The 24,843-nt window shown below is 34.5% G+C and overlaps 1 long non-coding RNA gene across 2 annotated transcripts in view; it reads left to right on the forward strand.

Annotated features, from left to right (window-relative positions):
- Nucleotides 1-24,843, forward strand: part of LOC308353481 — a 136,959-nt gene that overhangs the window by 100,318 nt on the left and 11,798 nt on the right. For both annotated transcript variants that reach the window (XR_013967784.1, XR_013967785.1), the window contains exons 5-6: nucleotides 202-394; nucleotides 1,570-1,664. This is a non-coding gene — a long non-coding RNA (uncharacterized lncRNA). The remainder of the gene's footprint in view (nucleotides 1-201; nucleotides 395-1,569; nucleotides 1,665-24,843) is intronic.

The following is a 24,843-nucleotide window of genomic DNA, read 5'->3' on the forward strand; positions in this document are numbered from 1 at the left end:
ATTTGTCCACAAGCTTATTAGCCACTCTATACCTCAGGAATCTCTGCAAAGACCTAGTGAGACTAGTAGAAATGAAAAGTACACACAGAGAAGGGCCTGTCCCTGAATCAGATTCAGACTTTGTGACTAACACCTTCACAGTCTGAGTACCGATCATTAACGGCATTAAGCTGCTTGTTTCTTAATTGCATTCTTGTGTAGGAGACTCAAGGCAAAAACGAACCAGCTCCGAGAAGTCCACAATCAAAGTTGATTACGTCCAACCTCACTGTTGCACCTCTATTAACCTACAAGCTGCGTGGGCAGGACTTACAAAAAGCACTTTGGGAGAAAAACCAGCTCCTTCAGATTTTGCTACTCTTGCATTTATTATGAATTTTCTGGAAATTACGAGGTGGGTTTGCTAATGACCCCTGTCAGACAGTCATTATCTCAAACTGTGAATACCGGTTGTCATTTTCAGAGTCAACAGATGTTGACCTTAGAGTGGCAACTTTTCCTTCATGGTATGAACTAAATCAACATTATATCCTTCAGTTTTCTGTAAAATGCACTATCCAATTAGAAAGTAAGCTTTTTAAAAAGAAAGGTCCAGGGTTAAAATCTCATTTAAGCTGCATTAAGCTAAATGTGGCTTTGGGCTATTTGTATTAGCTGGAGCTATTTATGATTTCTCTAAAGGAGAAGAAAGGACACTAGGGGACTAGAAAGAAATAGATTTAATGGTATGCATGACTTCACATTCAATTTCTATAAAAGTGGCCCTTCATAAGAGGATGTGAAGATATTTGACAATATCTCCCTTTTCATCTCTGCCCTGATCTTCACAGAAACACTGTTTGCAAATATGTAGCTAAATTGGCAAAGACATAGCTAACGAACAGTTCTGCAGTGTAGATGGGATGCAGCAATTATTACCTCCCAAAATTAAATTGAATTTGAAATTCACTAAACCTAGTCACTATTCCCATGGAAATGTGCTGTGAATTCCGAAGCCCAGTCAGCTTTTTGTGGAATTATATACCTTCTTCTAACTTGCTTCTAAGCTCATTTTCTTCAGATGACTTTCCCAATCAGATTCCATTTGATGCTGATAATGGCTTTAATGGCATCTGACTCAGTTTGATTTTCAGGTATCCACTCATTCATTTATTGAATGCCTACCACATAGAGGCAGTGTGCTAGGCTCTGTGCTAGGTGAAAGAATGTGCTAGGTCAAAGAGTGAAAGAATCATAGATCCTTAATTCCACAGCTCTTACAGACTAGGGGAGATATACATCAAATTCCATTTTGACATAACACAATCACAACTTTTTAAAAATGTTTTTTTTTCCATTTTCCATTTTCCAGATAGCCTCTAAGTAAGGATGTTTTACTGATTAAGTTACAGTACATTATATAAAATAAAAATTCTGTGTGTGTTTTTTTGTAGGAGTCAAGTTTCATAACAAAAATCATTATGTTTTCAAAGTTAATATTTATGATAGGTATAAAGTGTTTAGGTTTTAAATTGTCCTTTAATGGAAGTGATTTTAAAAAATCTGACAGTTTGATATTTCTCATTTTAGGTATTAGACAGCTGAAGAAGACTATTTCCTATGGACTGACAGTTGTATGATAGAGGGAGAAAAAAGATGATTGGCAAAGCCATAAGAGAGAAAAGGTAAAAATTGGTCAGAACTTTCCCTTAGTTTAACAAGGAACAAATAAAAGGAAAAAAAAATCTAAATCTATGAAATGTTTTAGTTTGAAATTAAGCAAGATTAGGCATGTACAATCTCACTTTCAAAGAAGATGCTTTGGATTTTTTTTTTCCTGGAAATGACTACTTGAAGGACTAATTACTAATTTAACGAGGTTAAGTTTGTGTCTGGGCTGATAGGAATATAAGTGCAAATTTGTTTATATCTCTGAAAGAGGTAAATTAGAAAATTATCTTAAAGTAAAATGGATACAGGGAAAGTGTTTTAAAAATTAGCAATTTTAATACAAAAGATATGAAATAACTGTAATGAAATAAAGTTCACATGCAGTACAAAAACAATCTAGCCAATATATCAAAATTAATATAAAAAGGTAAATGTTGCTTTCTATTTTTGTATGTATATTTTCTGTAGATAATGATACATTACTACTTGATTAAGGATAACTTTACAATTTTTAATAATAGATATAATATTATATAATATTAGGAAAATACTCCTGATCGTGTTATGTGAGGAAGCAGATTTGATAAGCTATTATTTATTAATGTCTTTCACTTGGTTACAGGAAAAGTCAGATTAAGGCGAAGCACTAAACAGACATGTATAAATCATAGTTAGAAATTACCCTAAAGTCTACTGAAATGAAGTAACCAGAAAGAATTATGTACAGAATGGAGGTGACCTGGATGACATTAGGATACCTGACCAAATATTATTGTTAGTCCTGAGGTTCTCAACTGTTTTTTAATAAAGAGATTGTTTCCAGGAAAAAAATATAGCTAGTTATGTTATGTTTAAATGCATTTTATTCTCTTTCATGAGAAGGAAAAAAACATCTGAGGACCACACTGTGGATGAAATACAGCTAAATTTTGGTGAGAATGTAAATGCTTATGGCATTGAAGATACCTAGTCATCCTTCTTTTCAGTTCATCCTCCACATTATCACCAGAGATATCTCTTACAAATACCCATTGATCATGTCATGCTGTTGCTTACTAATATTCAGTGGTCCCTTATCATAATATTTAAGGCTACATACAATTTCATCCTACAGTAATATTCTTTTATAGGCCCAGTATCTTGTCCTTTCCTCCAATTCCTCAATTTCATATCTGACCTCTTTCTTTCCATTTATTTTTTCTAAAATACATCTTAATTCTTCTCTGCTGGATTCAGTCTTAGTGTAGATCTTTAAAGATGAGCTTAAGTGTAAATTGTTTTCATATAAGCATGGAAGATTTTGTTTATCCCATGGTATTTGTTTATATAATAACTACTTTGTCAGCTATATGGTACAAAATTATTTATTGAGTGCCTACCATGTGTGAGACACTCTTCTAGAAATAGGCATAGAGCAGTGGACAAGAATCAAAACCCTTTATTACCTTGGATTTCCCTCATGTATATTGGATACTTGCACATTTACCATAAAATTCATAAACACCTTTCGAAAGAGCCAATATTAGTCATTCTTGAGTTCAACCACAGAGAATTTAGCTGAGAACATAGTACATGCTCAATTTTTAAAAATTGAGTAGAATCAAACATCTACTACTGAGTCACTTGGAAAACTGTTACACTTTCATAGCATGAACAGATGAAGGGAGGGCAAATATAAGCTTGAGAATTAAAAGCTATGTTAGATACTTATATTGTATTTCTATAGTTTTTCTTCAGAAGCTTCCTTGGTCATACATTTTAGAAAAATAGCACCAAATTCTTCCTTTGACATAAATAAATGTATAGGCATATAAAACATAAATAACTTGGGGCGCCTGGGTGGCTCAGTGGGTTAAAGCCTCTGCCTTCGGCTCGGGTCATGGTCCCAGGGTCCTGGGATCGAGCCCTGCGTCGGGCTCTCTGTTCAGCGGGGATCCTGCTTCCTCCTCTCTCTCTGCCTGCCTCTCTGCCTACTTGTGATCTCTGTCAAATAAATAAATAAAGTCTTTATTAAAAAAAATAAGTAGATATTAAATGCTAGAAAATACATTTATGGTTATTCCATATACTTTTTAAAAGACAACAACTATATTTAAAAATATCAGTCAGCTACAAACAACAGCACAGTGTGATATCTGCTGTTCAGGGATCATATAGTTCAAGGATGACATGTGTGAAAGCAAAAATGGGGTCCCTCTTGGTACTTCATTGTCAGCACTGTCAGAGAAACATCAACTAATGTATCCTATATAACTTCATTTCTAAAAGATTTATCTGTCTCAGATGGATACTAAAGGACATTATTCTTTATTCTTGAAATTCAGTTACCCTCAGGAACAATTTTTAGCTAACTCCCAATGGGTCAATATGTGCTCACAGCTTGTCAATAGTATCTCCATTCATTTTTTTTAATTGGTAATAATTTTTGAATCTATAAATTAAGACTTCCTTGATAGGATAATAAATGTGTTATTATCAGGTGTAATTTACTTCTTTTTAGAAGGAATAGTATAAACCAGCCATAAATTTCTATGATGAATTCATAATTCTTAAAGTTTATGGAAGACATACTTTACCAATTAAAGATTTCTGGAGCACTGTAATTTGGGGGTGAAGTGGGGGCTTGGCTTTCTTTGCTCAAACAAATCTTAAGTGTCAGTCCAATAGGTGAAAATCATAGATGTAGAGCTTTTGTAGTGGAAGGGGGTGCTGTTGACATATAGACAGGGTCTAGAGTCTTAGGTATTCAGCAGCACCTATAGGTAATCACACTAGATTACTTAAGAAAGCTTTTTTTTTTCTTTTTTTTTTCTTTTTTAAGAGAAAGCACAAGAGGGTGGTTGGGGCAAGAAGGAGGAGAGGAAGAAGCAGACTCCCCACTGAGCGGGGAGCCTGAAGCAGGGCTCTATCCTAGGACCCTGAGATCAGGACCTGAGCCAAAGGTAGATGCTTAACTGACTGAGCCACCCAAGCACCTCCCTAAGAAAGCTTCTAAAAGAGTTTTTAAGGGTTCTTAAAATCTCAATAAGCAAAAATTTTAAAATCGTTGACTTTTTTTTCCCCATCATATACATTTGACAGGTGAAGGAGCTAAGGTCCAGTGAGAATAAACAACTTGTTTGGTGTCAATATTTAATTATTTATTATGTATTACAGGCTAGGCACTCTTTTCTATCTTATTAATTAAATTATATTAAAAAAAAAAAAAACGATTCTTTATAGTTCGTTCAGTCCCCAAAGTGTCTAGCTCAGGGCCTTTTGTGGTAAGTATTCATTGGCAACTGATTTTATGTTACATCTTAATTCACATCACCAACATGTTTTTACAACAATTTCATGTACTGAACTTTGCCTCTATGTTCTCTCCTGAACTGATGTGTAATTAGCTTTGGGAATAGAACTATAGATTTTTTTAAACTACTAAACTGATATTTTTTCTCTGTTGTGGAATAAGCCACCTAATATACTTCTATATGTATGTGATATCGGCATAGAACTATATTCTATCTATAATTCATATGACAGATGCTATTCCATCCACTGGGTTATAACAATAAACAAAACTTTTGAAACAAAATTTTTTCCAAAGTTGCTTACATTCTAATGGAAGGAGTCACGCACAAATATTAAAGAAAAAAATACGTCTGATATTGATAAATTTTGGAGAGGGGAATGAATTTGGGGTTATAGGTATTTATAAATCTTAAAAGCATGGTTGGGAAAACCATGTTAGATGGTACATTTTGGTAGAGATGAGGGAGCCTGCCATGCAGGTATTAAGGGAAGAGCATTCTTGGCAGAAGAAGCTCTAAGTTGGGAGACCATCTGGAGTGGCAGGGGCACAAGGTGGGATCTGGTTGGAACAGAAGAAACAGGTAAAGTCACTGAAGTGTAGGAAGAAGAATGGGAAGTAGAGATTAAGGAAGAGCGAGGAAGGAAAAATTCTACTTAAATAGGTCCCTATAGGCTACCATAAAAATTGTGGTTTTATCCTCAGAGAGGTGTCCAGCAGAGGGTTTTGAAATGAGAAACGTGATCTGATGTGATCTGTGATGTGATCTGATCTCAGTTTAAAAGTTTCAGGCTATGCTGTAAGCAATATCCAGTGTGGATGGTACAAAGGCAGAAGGAGAGATTAGATAAAAGGCACTTTCCATAATCCAGACAAGCCACAATAATCACGATGGCTTAGACCAAAGTGGTTACAGTGGAGAAAGTAAGGAGAGGTTAAGTTCTAGATTTTGATTGTTTAACTCACAGAATTCACTGATGGATTGGATTTGAATATCTAAGAGAGAGGGAGGAACCAAGGATGACTTCTGTTTGGTCTCAGAAACTTTAAGGATGTCATTGCCATATACTGAATTGTAGAACACTGTACATACAATACATGCTAAAGCTCAGGCAAAGGCTATACTCAACTTAAGATCATAGGTCTCTAGTATATGACTGAAGATACTGACTATTGACTAAGTCTCGTGTCCAACATTAAACTTTAAAATGGCATTTTAGATGTGTAAATCCAAACACATCATCATTCATATACAGTTGCTATTAGCCTTAACAAAGATGGAAGATTTTTTATACAAGCAAAGAAATAACTGCTTCACAATATTATGAAAATGTAAAAGTTGTCTAATTCATGAATTTTCTAATTGTTCTCCTCAGATGAGAACGTTTGCCTACTTTCTTTAGCTGGGGAAACTGTAAAATTCCATTTATTAAAGTGCAGTATGGCCAATACAGCCAAATGGACAACTCATTGGGTTAAAAGTTGTTATATTCAAAAGCTCTTCCCAGATGTCTATGTTTCTCAAAATGAAGATTACAGACTATTAAATGGGCTTAAATAGATAGGCTAGGAAAGGAACAGCCAACGTTTTATCACCTTCCTTTTATGATGTTGAACCATAACTTAAACCAGTCTTTCTCTGGATCTCCCAAACAGATATTTGCACAACCAAAGGCCTCATTCCCAGATCTATATATTCCTTAAAATGTCTGAATTCTAAAGGTGTATAATACAGGATTATTGAGATAATGAATACAACAAAATGTACCCATTCATTATAACTATGGTAATTAAACATAGTTACAATAATAAAATAATTATTTAGATATAAATACAGCATTTATTTGTGAACGATATAAAGTATAATCTGATGCCTTTAACATAATATTCTGAATAAGGTTCTGCCCTTGAAATTATCAATATCCTCAAGATATACTAATTCCTAGGTATAAGCCTCTTGCATGAGAATTCAAATAGATACTCTACTTACATACTAATCATCAAATTATTTACAGCATTAATATCTGTAGGATAATTAGTACACGAAAATTTTATCAAATAAAAAATAGAGGGGCGCCTGGGTGGCTCAGTGGGTTAAAGCCTCTGCCTTCAGCTCAGGTAATGATCCCAGCGTCCTGGGATCAAGCCCCACGTCAGGCTCTCTGCCTGGCAGGGAGCCTGCTTCCTCCTCTCTCTCTGCCTGCCTCTCTGCCTACTGGTGACCTCTGTCTGTCAAATAAATAAATAAAATCTTTAAAAAGTAATAATAATAAATAAATAGATAGATAAATAATAGATTTCCTTGGTTGTACAAATGACTTATGGTTTAAATCTCAAGTGTTGGGATTTTTTTGAAAAAAAAAATTATTTATTTATTTATTTATTTATTTTTAAAGATTTTATTTATTTGTCAGACAGAGATCACAAGTAGGCAGAGAGGCAGGCAGAGAGGGAGAGAGAGGAGGAAGCAGGCTCCCTGCTAAGCAGAGAGCCGAATGTAGGACTGGATCCCAGGACCCTGGGATCATGACCTGAGCCAAAGGCAGAAGCTTTAACCCACTAAGCCACCCAGGCGCCCCATGTTGGGATTTTTTAAAACAAGGATTCTTTTTGGTGAGGATTTATGGGATGTTTTATTTTCTGTTTGAAAGGTATTGATTTCAAAAGCTGTCTAAATAAACAGCACTGATCTATCTGTTCTTGAATCATTGAGAGTAGGTCACCTGTGGACAGCAAATGATTTTCATTTCCTAGAGGTGGCCTTTATTGAAAAGAAAGCAAAAGCAAGAGAAAGCTTAATTTAAAATGCCAAGTGAAATTACTAGAATTCAGCATTTAAGAATGTATGTTGCGTTGAGCATGGGAAAGCACTAACTTCTAAACTGAAACAAATAGCCTGGTCCTGGTTTAGTCAGACAAAAATTCTGTAAAATGAGCCATAAACAAAACAATGAAAAAAATCCATAGAACAGATACATTTCATCCATGATCACACTAGCTATATTTCTTATCTGGTAATGATTATAAGACATAAAGATACATTATTTAAAATAATGTATTATTAAGGATATGGAAAGATTTATTTTATGTGAGTTAAAAATGGGTTACAAAAAGACCATTATTTTTACTAAACAATGTCTGCTTTTAGTAAGTATACATGTAATAAATAAGCATAGAACTAAATACATAAAAGGTAACACAAAGGTCAACAGATCATGGGGTAGAGAGATATTTTCTTTTTTTTAATTTTTGAGTATTTCTTGAATTTATTTCATGACTATGTATTACTAATGATGGGAAAATTGTTATTATTTTAATAAAAACTAGATCCTAAATTTGTTCAAAAGTTGATTTAATAAATGTCATAATAATTCTTTCTCAAGTTCCCTAGCAACACGATCAATAAACTATCGCCTCAAAAATTTTACCAAATAGAATAAAGCTAAGGATTGCAAAATACATTCATCAACCATAAATTTTATGAAAACAACTTTTTGAAGGAATAAGCATCTTTATACTACAGAAAATGATTCTTTGGCTTGTAGGTGAATAGAAAAGTTGGTATAACCAATATTATTATGGTATTATTTTTATTTTTATCTCTTTATGTAAAATATTTTATTTGGATAAAGTGTTTTTTCAAGTTCCTACAGGGGAAAATCAGAAAGAGTTTGTATAAATCGTGGTGAGGAAAAAGTTAACTAGAAGGAAAAAAAAATTAGATTAGAGTACAGGCAAAAAAAAAAATATTTCAAAGACACTAGATTTAATATCTTGTAGCAAAAGAGGAAAACGTTAGAAACGTATGTTTAAAAATGGAAAAGATTCCTAAGGGGAAGACATGAAGATAGTCATATTGAACATACTACAGTATAGACGAACCTTCAAAACATTACCCAAGGTAAGTCAGATGCCAAGAATAAATGATGTTTGAATTCACTTATATGAGGTAATCAGAATCGTTGACTTCATTGAACAGAAAGTAAAATGTCAGTTAGTGGGTGCTGGGGAGATGGGGTAATCAGGAGATACTGCACAATGTGAATGGAATCAAGTTCGAAATAATGAAAACGTTCTGCAGATGCGTAGTGATCTAGTTGCACAACAGTGTCAATGGATTTTATGTCACTGAAATAGTTAAAATATTACATTTTATGTTATATATATTGTACTACAATACAAATAAAATAAAATGCCTGTCGAGGATTGAGAAGAGACTCTCCTTGTAAAGGAAGTGACATTAAATATTTTTTCATAATGTAATACACAACAAAGGAAAAATTGTTCAGAGAAGATCTTATTATTAGATCTTAACATTTTATTACACTGTGATTCCTCCTGATTATATTACATATTTCATTGTTGAAAACTTTTAATCTCTATTCAGTGCACAGACTTGAAAAAAGTCTTCATGCAGAGTTCTTTTTTCTACTCTAACTACATGCATGATATACTTAAGATTGTGTTCTTCCCAGCAATCAAATGGTTGCACAAACACAGTTGCAGGAGCGTTCTTTGAGCTGTCTCAGTTTTACCCAGCTGTAAGAGTTTTCCTCAGCTATAGACAACTTCATCTGTGACTACTAAAAATCAGACCTTCCTCCACAAATCAAATTATTTTAATTACAATATGTATGTAATTATTTCATGAAATGTATTGACTTAAATAATGTTTAGGACTATGAATTAAATTTTACTTATGAGCTCAAAACCATTAACTCTGCTTTAAATAAATTTGGCAGTAGGTATGGAACTGCTGATATCCTACTGAAATGGGCATTTAATAAGGAAAACATTTCCTAAACACCAAAGAGCTTTAAGATATGAAACAGTCTATGTCTTGGAAATGAATCTAGTATTAAAAGGGAGAAAAATTAATAGAGTCATGTTCAAAGACTTTAATAGGCTTGTAAGACTGAAATAGAACTCTTTGTGTCTCTAATTATGAAGTAGTAAAACATGTTGCTCATAGATTTGAGATGAAAAGAGAAAACCAGGTTCCAATGAAACATCACACTATAAATAGAACATAATGTACAGAATATACATACTTTAGTATTCAGTAATAACTTCAGCAACTCATTTCAATAGATACTAAAAAAAAATTTAAATGGGTAAGGAGACCTAATTTCAGATGTACATACTAAGAAGAACTCCATGTGAAAAAAATTTTTTTTTCTAAATCAAACTAAAGGAAGAATTTGTCCAGAAAATTGCACTATGTCAACATGGTTCTCGAATTTCAAGAAATTCAACAACTGAATTACAGAAATCTGATCCAACTATATGTTTTTATTGAGTAAACTAATTAGACATACATACAGCAACACTTTCATATATACATCTAAATGAACTCAGTGTCTGTGTGCTTTCATTCTAGATGTTGTAATTGTTGTGCGAGTAATAAAGTATTTCCCTCGCTAGGTTTTCTTGGTATCAGAAATGCCACAAATAAGATGATTTTTCTACGATTCCCAACAAATTATTTTCATCAAGCAAGCACGTTATATTAAAATGCAAGTATTTGTAAACTAACAAAGATCAGAGAAAATAATAATTAGCTAATTTGTTGACTACTTACTATGTGCTCAGTATTATACATACATTAGTTTAATTTCAAAATACCACTCCATAATCATGACACCACCCTATTACATTAACATGGAGGGGAAAAAAAAAAAAAAGTTCAGAGAGTTTGAAATATTTGCTTTAGGTCATGTGGCCTGCAGAGGCAGGGTTTGACTCTAACATTCTGACTCCAGAGCCTTTGCTACTGACTGCTATGCAAAATCTCTTCAGATATTGCTCACCACTCACTGACAGCAACTCACTTAAAGGAACAGACATTAAGGACAGATGAAGTAAATGGAAGTGGGTAGGGGAAAAAGGTAAATAAAGTGGGGGGGGCAGAGATGAGAGATTGAGATAGTAAGTATTAGGCACAATTTTCAAAAATTTTTTAACTTCATCCACTTGAAATAAGAATGTGCTTAGAAGTCATGTACACTGCTCTTTCTATCAGTTTAGTTTGTTCTTAAATTCCCCTGCCAAGTCATCACCAGATTCTGTTTCTATACTTCTGGAATCTGGGAATTGCTGTTTTAGATCAAAATAACTTTTTATGCTGCACTAATATTTTCCTTTTATGATTTGGCATGATTCAGATTCTTGTGCTATTGAATAACTCATGTATTTCTGGCATGATTCCCCAACTAGGTTATATACTCTTTAAAGACAAGGAAAACACCTTTATTTTCTTTATATTTCCCCAATGACCCAAATCAAATGTTAAGTATTTCATAAATATTTGAGATTCTGATTTTATTTCTGAACACAAAATAATTAAACAGATGGCATAAAGTAACAATCCAGACTCTTCTCAAACTCAGGTGTGTACCTTGGAGATATGCATTCACCATCTTATATCTTCAAAAGAACTTGGACAAAACAACAACAACAAAAAAATAGCAAGTCAAATCAGCAGTTTTAAGATAAGAATACCAAAGAATTTAAGTAACTTGTTCTTAATCATCCTGAGTATTTGAAGGAGGCACTTGCATGTTTGGGAACCTATTAATGTCTTACATAACACTTTGTTAATGTCAAATGACTTGGCTAAGAAGAAACTACAATCTCAGATATTGACACTTTCTTATACTTAATGTTTATACTTATTTTTTTTTTAAGATTTTTTTTTAAGATTTTATTTATTTATTAGTCAGAGAGAGAGAGAGCGAGCACAGGCAGACAGAGTGGCAGGCAGAGGCAGAGGGCGAAGCAGGCTCCCTGCTGAGCAAGGAGCCCGATGCGGGACTCGATCCCAGGTCGCTGGGATCATGACCTGAGCCGAAGGCAGCTGCTTAACCAACTGAGCCACCCAGGCGTCCCGTGTTTATACTTATTTTTATGAAGAATTTATCACAAGCTTTTAGGAAGGACCTTAATATATTTCTTGGTCAAAATAGGCTAAGTTATGCTGCAGTAGCAATCAGGTCCATTTCACAAATAAACATTTATTTCTCCTTCATGCTATAATTCCAGAGTCAGTCTGCAAGGATGTTTCTTTCACCATGGTCACTTAAGGTCACTGATAGAGTAGCTTCTGCCTTAAATACTGACAGACATTGTTCTAGAGAGAAGCAAACACTCTGAGGGGTTATGTAACAGCAATTAAATACTTGTCCTCAAAGTGATATTCCATTGCTTGCAGTGTATTGGCCAAAACTAACCACAACACCCCACTCACTCACAAAAAGTCTACTATGTATAAAACTGCATACCAGATGTATTTGGCAAACAACCACATTATACTACCTATTACATTTAATTCAAAGTATGAGATACTTTACAAGCTTTTTACATGTATTTATATTTTTGTCGATAAACACATAATGTGTATTTTACAGATAAAGAACATATATCTCAGGCACCTGGGTGGCTCAGTGAGTTAAGCCTCTGCCTTAGGCTCAGGTCATGATCTTAGGGTCCTGGGATCGAGGCCCATATCAGGCTCTCTGCTCAGTGGGGAGCCTGCTTCTTCCTCCCCCTCTGCCTGTCTCTCTGCCTACTTGTGATCTCTCTCTGTCAAAACAAACAAACAAACAAACAAACAACAAAAAACCCCATATATCTTGGGGCACCTGGGTGGCTCAGTTGTTAAGTGTCTGCCTTCCGCTCAGGTCATGATCCCAGGGTTCTGGAATAGAGCTCCACATCAGTCTCCCTGCTCAGCGAGAAGCCTGCTTCTTCCTCTCCCACTATCCCTGCTTGTGTTCCCCTCTCTTGCTGTGTCTCTTTCTGTAAAATAAATAAAATCTTAAAAAATATATATATATATATAAATATATATATATATATATGTGTGTGTGTGTGTGTGTGTATACATATGTGTGTGCATTGTGGGTATGTGTGTGTGTGTATATATATATACACTCAGTGGTCTACTTGTCCAAGGTCTTTTGTGTAGTCAGTATAGAAAATGATAGCTAAACCTAGGTTTATCTGGATTTTCAATTCTCCATGCTCCCTACTCTAAGATTCTGTGTCCTGCTTACCCTGGGTATGAAAAGTTTTACATTGGTAGACAATATCTGAACAAAAGGCTAGGGATTTCTGTGGGTCAAACAGTTCCATCCAAAGAACTTATTCAACACAGAAACATTATCTGTGTATAATTTCAGCAATGATCATTTGGTACAGTGAAGTCAAGTCTTTGAGTTCTTGCAGTAAGAATCTACCACATACCCATTAATGTGTAAAATATGTGCCTTCCAGGGTCTTGACACTTACAACAACTTTTCTAATTAAGCCCACTCCTAGAAAATAAATAAGTAGATTCCTTGACATTTTAAAATTGATTGCTTTTTCACCCTGATTGTTACTATTTCTTGTAACTTATAGGTGTAGGTTGTTTGCCAATATTGTGCAATAAAATGAACTCCTTGATCACTAAGTACTACAATTTGGACTTTCCAGTATGATAAATTCTCTCATCACTATTTTTGTCATGTCTCACTATTACCTTTCAGATTTTTACTAGTTTTTCTATTTGATGATTGTTGGAAAAAAATGTCCACATTGATGTCCACATTAAAAAATGAAGTCGCTCTAAAGTAGTTGTGCATCCTGAAACTCTCAAGTAGAATTGAATTATTTACATTATTTTGTTCTCTCAGGTGCTCTCTGGGTGTTAAGAATTTTATTTCCCGAGTCAAGCTATTTCATAGGTTGAACAAACACAGGTCTTCCAACATAACACCATAAAGTAGACATAATATCGACATAAAAAAGAATAATGAATCCACATGTTCAGTATCCATTTAACAAGCATCTTCATGTCTGAAAGCCTTTAAAATTGTTTGGCATTTTCACCCATTTTCATCTGGACTCACAACACTGTGGAGATGGTCAGGTTTCAGACAAGCATTTATTCTCCACAATTTTTCCCTGAGGATATAGATCCCCAACCTCCTCCTCCCCCCCCACCCTCCCCCCACCCCCGCCTCTCTCTTTGATCAACAGCCTTCAGACTTAATCCCGGAGAATAAGATAAACGAGAGGAAAGTGAGATAAACAAGAGAAAAGTGAAGTTCTAGACAATTGCATACAAGTAGCTCAAAATAGTTGTGGATTCTGCCTTTGCTTTAAGCCTAACCCAGGTCAGTAATCACAACAAACCAACCCTTTCACACATATTTTCAGAAAAGCGCATGAAGTAAAGTTACTGGTTCTTTCAGTGAGCTCATGTTTAACCCACAGGACAACTAGCTACTCTGTAGCATAGTTCTATGCGTGTGTATGCATGTGTTGTGTGTATGTACCTCCAGACTTGTCAAAACTTCAGGAAAGTGAATATGGATATGGGTAAGGAGAACAATTTTTCTCAGTACACTGAATGACAGAGAAGTCATTAAATCGGCAACTTTCTGTGCCTTTTATCTACTTTAAGCCATTTAATCTAGACAATTTTGGAGTGAATGTCACTTCTGATTTCCATTTCCCATTTGAAGACACAACCCGTAATTAAAGAGAATCGTCCAGATATACACAGAAAGTAAACAGCAGAGGTACAATCTGAACCCATATTTCCAATCCTATGCTCTTTTAAAATATGCTGTCTCATAAAACAATTAAAACCACCTACTGTGGTTTTAATTCCATATTTATTCAGGAACTTCTAGGACAGCTATCTGAAGAGATTTCAGAAAACAAATGTGGACTTCTTTGTGTTATAAGAAAAAACTTATTTTAGGAAAGACTTTAGAGTCCAGCTAAAAAAAGAAGTAAGTGCTTGTCTACCCTGAACTTAGATGAAATTGACTTACAGGGACCCTAGTTTGTAAATCGAGCTACAAGGGTAACTTCCAACATACATTTGCTATGCCAGGAAGCTTCCAGATTTCCCTCATCCTGTCTAAGTGACTGCTATGAAGTCTGTGAGCCTCTCACAAGCAACTTCGAGGCTCAAGCACCACATGGAGATTTATCAACTAGGGTTGTTGACCTGCTAATCTGCTTCACTTTGAATTGAAGAAGTGTGCCACTCAGGCAACATCTCCAAATCTCCCTCTCAGATCTAGCAATACATTTTTGAAGAGAGACCCTGGCAAATAAAACAGACTGAGGAGTAAGGATATGTGTGGGGAAAAAGAATGGTGGTTACAACAGCCTTATTGGCAGCTTCACAGAAGGTGGTGGTGAGATTCTTTGAGAGAATTCACTCCTCTGAAAAAAGCAGTCAACTACTCTGAAGACAAACATTTTATAGCAGTGGTTATAGTAAGAATCTGGGGGAAGAAAGGGGAAGGAGCTGGAATAAAATGCATTTGAAATAAGAAGACATCAGAAAAAATTAAATCTTGCTCAATTTTCTAAAAATTGAAATTTTATATGCAAAAAAATCACACAAATGTGATTAACATTTCTGTGTTGATTTCTTAATTAGGCCCACTGAATGCAAAAACAAAACAAAATAAAACAAGACAAAAACACAAAGGTAGAAATAGGTTTTAGGTCTGAAGCTTGGTGGACAGTTGGCTCTTTGGAATATTATAAGTAATATTCAGAAAATATCTCGGGCACCGAGCCCCAACATAGAGATATCTTTTATCTAAAGAAGAGAGGAAAAACCTCTTCATATAAAGTCTACAAGTTGGGGCTTCCAGGAATTTGTGTCTCAATAGAATTAAACAGAAATTACAGAAGACGTTCTGGCTGTGTGCTTATTGAACTCCAGGAAGCACAGAAGACTTTGGGTGTGAATGCGGGTGCAGAGCATGACTGGGAATTTGTTCTTTTCTTCATACTAGCCAGCATGGCCAAAGACAAGGCTTACATTTGAATGAGTTTGGTGGAAAAGTAAATGGAACATAATATTTCAGCCACCACTTCTCTAATGCTTTTAAAACGTGTTTATATGAAATCTAATAGAGGCCTAGAATAATAAAGTCAATGTTTTACCCTTTCAAACAAAGATTGATTCTTTAAATAATTCAAGATGGATTATCAGATTTGTTGAGAAAAATTTCTACTAAGCAAATGGAAGAATAGTTCAGGCCTAATGTGTCTCATTTCGGTGATCATGTATTTTTATTTTCTCTAGACTTTAACTAATAATTTCTTTTAAAATTAAAATAAAATTATTGAGGAAAGTTCATCTTTTCTCCTTTTACCCCCTGGGTAAAAACTCCATAAATATTGCATATCTGCTTTGAATAGGTGAACATAAAATTTATTGTTCATGCTGGACAACTTTGAGATGATTTTGAAAATGAAAGTATATGATATTATTAATAATTATCTATATACATTAATAATAATGCTGGGAAACAGACATGAATTGGGACTGTTCAAATAAACTAGAATGTATAGCTATTTTAGTTTTAAATATCAATCAGGTAATAAAAGCGATAATAAGTTATTTCAGAGCTTCATTACAAAACCAGTCTTCAATCACAGGCTTGTTTTAATTTATGAGTTTATGAAGAGACATGATTCAAAAAACGCACTCTAACAGGAAAGGCTTAAATATGACAGGCTAAAACTGCTGTAAGAAAAGAAAATGAAATGTTTTTATTCCTGTAATTATACGTATTAGTCCAAGAAAGTGTGTAGCATGTGTGTACTAATGCATTTGTTCATTTCTCCAAGATAATTTCTGAGACACTCAGAAAGAATAAATTAAAAACATGCTTTCTGAGATAATGAGTATAAAGGGATGCAATAACATTGCCATTCTTGTGTAAAAAATATTTCAAAGTAGGAACCTTAATCACGATCATTAGGGAGAGTTAGTATTGAACAATAAATCAAACTGTAAAATATATTTTATATATATATATATACATATATATGTATATACTTTATAAAGTTTATAATGTGATTCCATAGGATTTTCTGACTTTAGGCAAGTAACTTCAGCATTTTGTGCCTTTGTTTTCTCACTTATGAAATGGATTTAATAGTACTTCCATTACAAGTTTCATGAGAATTAAATTATATAGTATATGGAAAACAAGCAAAATAGGGATGATACATAGTTTTTATAATGGTTAACAATTGCTTTTATTGAGTTCCCTAAAATAATGAAACTCTAAGTATAGTTTCCAATAATTTTTCTTTAATTGTAATAACTTTTAGTTCCACCTGTTTTTTGTTTCATGTAAAAGACATTTAGTAACAATTGACAAACTCATAAATATATCTTTATGGGTATTAATGTTGTAAAGAAATAATTTTCTGTTGTACCAACATGTAATCATTCTAATGACAGCTAAGTAGGGAATCCTGATAGGAATTCTAGAATATTCATTTACTTGTTTGTATCCTTCATTGGATTGTTAATTCACTCTTGCTAGTTAGTTACTGAGCATTTACCCTGTGCAGAAGTGGGGGGTACAGCAGGAAACATCTTGTTCAAAGTCATTGCCTTCTTATAGCTTCTGTAGATTACAGTAGGAAAAGCTGGATGAATAAACACATTTATGATAGGTATGGTGAGTAAGCGCCCTGGAGGCAAAAGAAGATACATTAAGTGGGGTAAAAGAAGCAGAGATGGGTAAGTGGGCAAATGAGCACTGTGATAAGATCATGTTTGAGCAGAGACTCTATGGTCCCAAGGGGAAGCCACAGAGTTGTAGTGTTGGAAAAGTATTCTGGGCAAAGAAAGCAAGCTCAAAAGACCTCAGGCAGGCCTGCAACTGCTTAGCAGATTCCAGAAAGAACAGGGAACAGGATTGGTCTGAACCAAGCGGCAGAGGGAAAAGGAGGTAAGGGACAGGTGAGAGAAGAGGCCAGGTCATGGCTAACCTTGAAAGACATGATAAGAATTTGATCTTCATTCTGAGTAAGATTAAGGATGTATTTGGGCATTCTGAACAAAGATCAAGCAGAATTAGAATACACATATTTAGTGGGGTTTTGCTGTTGTTGTTGTTTAGATTTTAATCTATTTGAGAGAAATAGTGAGAGAGAACAAAAGAGTGGGGTGAGGAACAGAGGAAGAAGCAGGCTCCCCACTGAGTAGGGAGCATGATGCAGGTTTCACCCTGGGACTCCTGGGATCATGACCTGAGCCGAAGGCAAGACATTTAATAGACTGAGCCACCCAGGTATCCAGATGCTCAGATTTTTGCTTTTAAAGATTTTTTTTTTTTTTTTTTTTGACACAGAGAGAGAAAGCACAAGCAGGCAGAGAGGCAGGCAGAGAGACAAGGGGAAGGAGGCTCCCTGCTGAGCAGAGAGCCTGATGAGGGGCTTGATCCCAGGACCCTGAGATCATGACCCGAGCCGAAGGCAGAGGCTAAACCCACTGAGGCACCCAGGCGCCCCAGATTTTTGCTTTTAATATAGTTACCAAGAGACATAGAAGAATAAATTCCTGAAATACTAGCCCAGTATCAGTCAAGGGAAGATTCTCTACCAAGTTTCCCCAGGCTCCCTAACCAGTTTTATGCTATTCCAGAGTCTTCAGAGGACAGATAAAACATAAGCACGAAGGCAAAGAAAAGAGGAAAGGTTTTGAACTTGCACATGTACAAGAGAATGGGTAAAGGAGAGAAGCAAGAGAGGAGCTAATTTCTGTAGGTCTCATTACAGCTTCCCAGACCAACACAGCTGCCTTAAAGGAGTGACTCAAGAAGCAGAGTCAGCATTACATCTATGGAGGATCACAGCCATAGTCTTATCAAGCACTGAGTTTCCTAGCTTTGCTATGCAGTTATTGTGTGACCCAGGAAAGTCATCTATGTCTCAGCCTCCTAATCTGTAAAATACAGCCAATCTGCCTTACAGGCTGGTTGTGAAGGATAGGTGCCTAAAATATAATAGGCCAATGTAAATGTGTGTTGTTATTCTTTTTGATAATAAGATGAGGCTTATAATAAGATCGTATTGATTGCAAGATGATATTTGTCAAAATATCTTGATAATAAGATGTTCTTTATTGTCAGATATACCATTAAGTGAAGGGGTAATTTAAGGACAAATAAGAGACTACATTAAATAACTAAGTGATTTTTAAATCCATCCAGTGTTCAGAAATGTTAAAATATTATTGTTACAAGAAGACATTTCATCTTTAAAATGTGGTAATATGATTACCGAAAATTTTAAAATTGAAGAAAATATTATTTGGCTAATATGTTAAACATGAGATCCAATAGGTAAGACTATTTCTGCCATAAAATTACCTTAAATTAGAAACCAGTAATCATGCATGCACATGCCAAAATATGACTGCTTCGGCAAGTGACGAATTTGCATATACAATGATTTTAATCAAAGGCACTTATTTGATTGCATAATTATCTCATTTGCATACACAAAATTTGAATTTTGTACATGTGAATCCTCATTTGTACATGCTCCCAATTATTTTGTTGGTGCAACTTAGAAATCCCTATTTGATATATTGGGGCATTAATTCTCTTTCATTTTCTCTTCCAGCAATATGGATTCAGTTTTTATTGACTATTAAAACAGAACTCCCCTTTGCTGTGCAGAGCTTTTTATCTTGATGAAGTCCCCAAAGTTCATTTTTGCTTTTGTTTCCCTTGCCAGATATGGACCCTCAACTCTATAGTCAAATAATCTTCGACAAAGCAAGAAAAAATATCCAATAGGAAAAAGGCAGTTTCTTCAATAAATGGCGCTGGGAAAATTGGAAAGCTATATACAGAAGAATGAAACTCAACCATTTCTTACACCATACACAAAGATAAACTCAAAATGGATGAAAGACCTCAATGTGAGACAGGAATCTATCAAAATCCTAGAGAAAAATGTAGGCAGTGACCTCTTTGACATTAGCCACAGCAACTTCTTTCAAAACACATCTCCAAAGGCAAGGGAAACAAAAGTGAAAATGAACTTTTGGGACTTCTGCTGGGAGCCTTGAGACCCAATTCATACCTAAACTCTGCATGCTGTGTAACCTTGGATTAACTAATTTAGTAAAATAATGAAATTGAAAAATATTAAGTCACTTTGCATGTTTAAAATGGTCTGTTAATCTCTTTTATCTAAATGAAAGTTTTTGTTAGCCTTTTACTACTACTACTTTATTCTTAAATAAATAAAATTGCTTTTAAAATTTAAAATAATTAAACAAAACTACCTGAAAGAACATGAGAAATGGATCCTGCTTCCTGTCATGACAGCGGGAACTACACTTCCATTTTGTACCAAAGAAAAACAAAAAGCAAAACACATGTTTTCTCACACACACTTTTGTTCTTTTCTGACTTCTTATTTGGAAGTTATTTCAAAATCTAAAGAAGACTTTGGTTCACAGGGAAAATTCTTGAGGGGGGATCATATTGAGTTCACTCAATTTTCCACGTTGTTATACCCAAAATGATGGGAGTAAGCTGTTGATCTTTACTACTCTTAAGCAAGAGAGGAAATTTAGAGGTGGTAAAAAAGTACCAAATTTATAGTCCTAGAGACAGATGTTCTCTGTGGAGCTCCTAGAGGAAAAAAAAAAAAAAAAAAAAAAAAAAAAAAGACTTAAAAAAGAAAAAGAAAAAGAAAGAGTCTGAAAAGCAGGGAGGCAAAACTCTATACTACCATGGTCTTATTGGATAATCAAGATATTCCTTGGCCTAAGTGAGGGTCATATGGTAAAGGCTGGCAAAACTGAAAACCACAATGATAAAGTTATGGATAAGCATGGTATTTGTTTTGTAACTAACTCCGCTTAACAGGCCCACTGAGACACAAGGCTGTTCAAAAATCCAAAGTTATTCAAAAACTCACATTAAGAGGTATCCCTACATTTTAGATGGTTCATTGGTAACAGCAGGAGCCTTTTGCCTTCTGAATCTTTCATACCCTATCTGCATGCTTTTGAGGTCAATATTGAAGATTCAGTGAAGACCCAATTTGGTAATCTAGGTAGACACAATAGCATTGCTGACCCTCCTGTGGCTCACTTGCATACAGATGTGTACTTATGAAAATGGAACCTTACATTAGAGCAAGAATAGAAATCCAATGTGTCAATATTCAGAACGTTGGCAACTATGCCTTGTCTGTATTTGGTAATCAGGCTATAGAGAGATCCTTTCAAAACCTCCAATTTCTTAAGCTTTGAGCCTCAACATCCACTCAGTATTGAATCTTCTTTAATAAATTTCCTCAAATGTAACCCCAGCCAACATCAGGTAGAGCAGAATAACTTCTTAGTAAACTCACGGATTAATCAGGAATATCAGATGGTTATTTTACACTACTGAGATTTAGGGAAGTTTATTAAACAACAACAGACAATTGATACAAGTCTCCATTACTTATTTAGCTATGTGACTTGGATGAGATGTTTAAATTTTATAGCCTTTTTGTTTTCCAGCTCTATATTACAGACAATAATTGTACTACTTCATAGGATTGTAAAATGGATTAAATAAAATAGTAAACATAAAAAATCAGCATAACACCTGAGTTATAGTAAGTGGATAATGAATGGTAATTTTACCATCAATTGCATCACGCCAGCCATCGCCACCATTATGACAATCATCACCACTACTAACACCAATGCCAATGCCAACACCATTAATATTGCCCCCAATACCTTCCTGATAACCAGTGCTTTCATCACGCTATCTATTGCCATAGGGAAATCAATCTTTCTCATCTAAGATAATTTTTAAGCCAAACATACACACAAAACATTTTTCATTATAGTCAATGATTATGTAAGTAATGAAAATAATTCATTTAGATATCCCTTCATATTACTTCATTGGATTACTTAAAGAGGTAAAGAGATTTGCTAAGGTCACTCAGAAAGCAAATGGAATGATTATATTTGAAGCTCATGTCTTCTTGCCATGAATTTTAAGCTCTTTTAAAAAATTCTGGCTTTGTAAAAACAAAAACCTGCATCTCCCATAAGAAAGTAATCTCCATAAAAGTATACATTTCATTGTGCTTACTGCTCCATTCTTAGCACTCAGTGTATAGAAGCTGCTCCAGAAACATTTGTCGAATATGTGGGCACTTGACGGTTGGTAGTTGACTCAAGTGTGGGTTCAAGAGCCAAATATTTCAGAAAGATGCATTATTAAAAAAGATTTAAAATCTTAGTTTGAATCCTATTCTACCACTTACTAGCTATGTGAGTTTAGGCAATTTAATATTTCTGTTTCCCATTTTTCTTATATGTAATGAGGATAGCAATAGTGCATATTATCTAGGATTATTTTAGAGAACAGTGCCTGACAAAACGGTAAGCACCATATAACTTAACTAATATTATTATTTTGCGGTTATATTGATCCCTATTAATATATGGAATAGTATATATAAAATGTTATTTTAAAGAAGAGGGATATATATATTAAAAGAAGGCAGGAAAAAGGTAGTGTGTAGTCTAAAACAATGGCTTTTAAACTCCATTCTTTTCTTTATGTATTTTTATACGAGTATAGCTAACACATAATTTTACATTAGTTTTAGGTATACAACATATGGATTCATCTTCTTTATAGTTATGCTATGCTCAACAAAACTGTAGCTACCATTTGTCACCATACAATGCTATTATAATATACACACATACACCACATCTTCCTTATCTCTATCAGTGGACACAGGTTGCTTCAATATCTTGACTATTGTAAATACTTCTGTGATAAATATATATATATATATATATATATATATATGTGTGTGTGTGTGTATATATATATACACACACACACACACACACAGTAGTGAAATTATTAGATTATGGGTATTTTTGTACCCATGGGTATTTTGTATGGGTATGGGTATTTTTGTATGGGTATCTTGACTATTGTAAATACTTCTGCAATAAATATAGGGAAATTATACACACACACACACACACACACATATCTTCAAATTAGTGTATTTGTGTCATTTGGGTTAATATTCAGTAGTGAAATTATTAGATTATGGGTATTTTTGTTTTCAATGTTTTGAGGAACCTCCATACTGTTTTCCACAATGGCTGCACCAATTTACATTCCCACCAGCAGAACACAAGAGCTCCTTTTCCTCCACATCTTCACCAACATTTGTTATTTTTTGTCTTTTTGATTTTAGCCATGTCACAAGTATGAGGTGATATCTTATTGTAATTTTGATTTGCATTTCCCTGATGATTAGTTATGTTGAGCATTTTTTCATGTCTGTTGGCCATCTGTGTGCCTTCTTTGAAAAAAAAAATGTTCATAGGTTCTGTCCATTTTTTATTCAAATCATTTTTATTTATTTATTTACATTTTGGTGTTGAGTTGTATTGGTTCCTTATATATCTTGGGTGTTAACCCCTTATTGGGTATTTCATCTGCAAATATCTTCCCCCATTCAGTAGGTTGCCTTTTGCTTTGTTGATAGTTTCCTGCATTGTACAAAAGCTTTCCATTTTGATGTTGTCTCAATAGTCTATTTTTGCTTTTGTTTCCTTTGCCTTAGGAGACATGTCTAGAAAAAATTTTCTAAGGCTGGCATCAGAGAAGTTAATGCTTATGATCTCTTCTATGATTTTTAGCTTCAGGTATCATATTTAGTCTTTAATCCATTTTGAGTTTAATTTTGTGTATGGTATAAGAAAGTTCATTCTATTGCATGTAGCTGTCCAGTTTTCCCAACACCATTTGTTGAAGAGATGCTCATTTTCCCATTGCATATTTTTGCCTCCTTTGTCATAGATTGATTGACCATGTGAGTGTGGGTTTATTTCTGGCCTCTCTATTCTGTTCTATTGATCTATGTGCCTTTTTTTGTGCCAGTACCATACTATACCGCTTTGATTACTTTGTAGTATATTTTGAAACCTGGAGTAGTGATATCACCAGCTCTTTTGTTCTTTCTCAAGATTGCTTTAACCATTTGGGATCTTTTGTGGCTCTATAAAAAATTTAGAATTATTTATTCAAGTTCACACAAAAAAAATGCTATTGGCATTTTAATAGGAATGGTAGTGAATTTGTAGATTGCTTTGGGTAGTATGGACATTTAAACAATGTTAATTTCTAAGCTCCATTCTCATCGTATGGGATGATTATTAAAATTCAGATTCCTGCCAACTCTAACCCTCTTTCTTGATCCTCTATATTTGTAATAGTTGTTTCACAGAATAATGCTTGCACAGTCAGGTTTGAAAAGCACTAAAATCAAATGAATTATAATAGTGCAAATGCAGGCACCACTTATTTCATGAGACGAGATATTTTGGAATGCAGGAATTTTTCCATTGCCCTTCAAATTCAATCATGTGGGGAGCTGAATACTCTACCCAGGTCCACACCATGTGCCATTTGGATCTCCCTTTTCTCCTTTCTGCTATTCCCTTCCATTCTCCTCATCCTTTGAAAAAGAGAACTATTCCCAAGTAATACTGACCCTCTGAAACATGTGGAAAAATGTGTGGGAGCTGGTAGGCCCTTAGTATCTAAAGTTGTGATCCGTGGAGCAGTAATATCAATATCACTTGGGAACCTGTGACAAATGTAAATTTCAGGCCCTAATATATGGCACTGACTCTCAACTCCAGTTGCCCAAGGGCTCACCAGGAAGCTAGAGCATCATGCTAGGCTCCACCCAGAGATACTGAGTTAATTGTTCTGGGTGGACCCCTGGTATAATTATTTATTTATTTATTTTTAATACCCAGGTGATTCTTACATGCAGTTTGGGTGAAGAAACATTCATTTAGAGGAAAGGTTTGAGTGGAAAACTTCAGATTGATTTTAGAACTTCTACTCCATAGCATTCTACAGGCTCTTGGGGAATCCATTTTCTAGAAAACCCTTCCGTTTTCCTTACATGACTTTCTAATCCCCATGACTACTATTGCTTTTTATATTTTTACCATTACAAGGTGATGATATGATTGCCTTTGCATAGATTGTAATATTAAAAAAAACACA

Source organism: Martes martes (genome assembly GCF_963455335.1).
Source record: "Martes martes genome assembly, chromosome: 12".
Classification (NCBI taxonomy): domain Eukaryota; kingdom Metazoa; phylum Chordata; class Mammalia; order Carnivora; family Mustelidae; genus Martes; species Martes martes.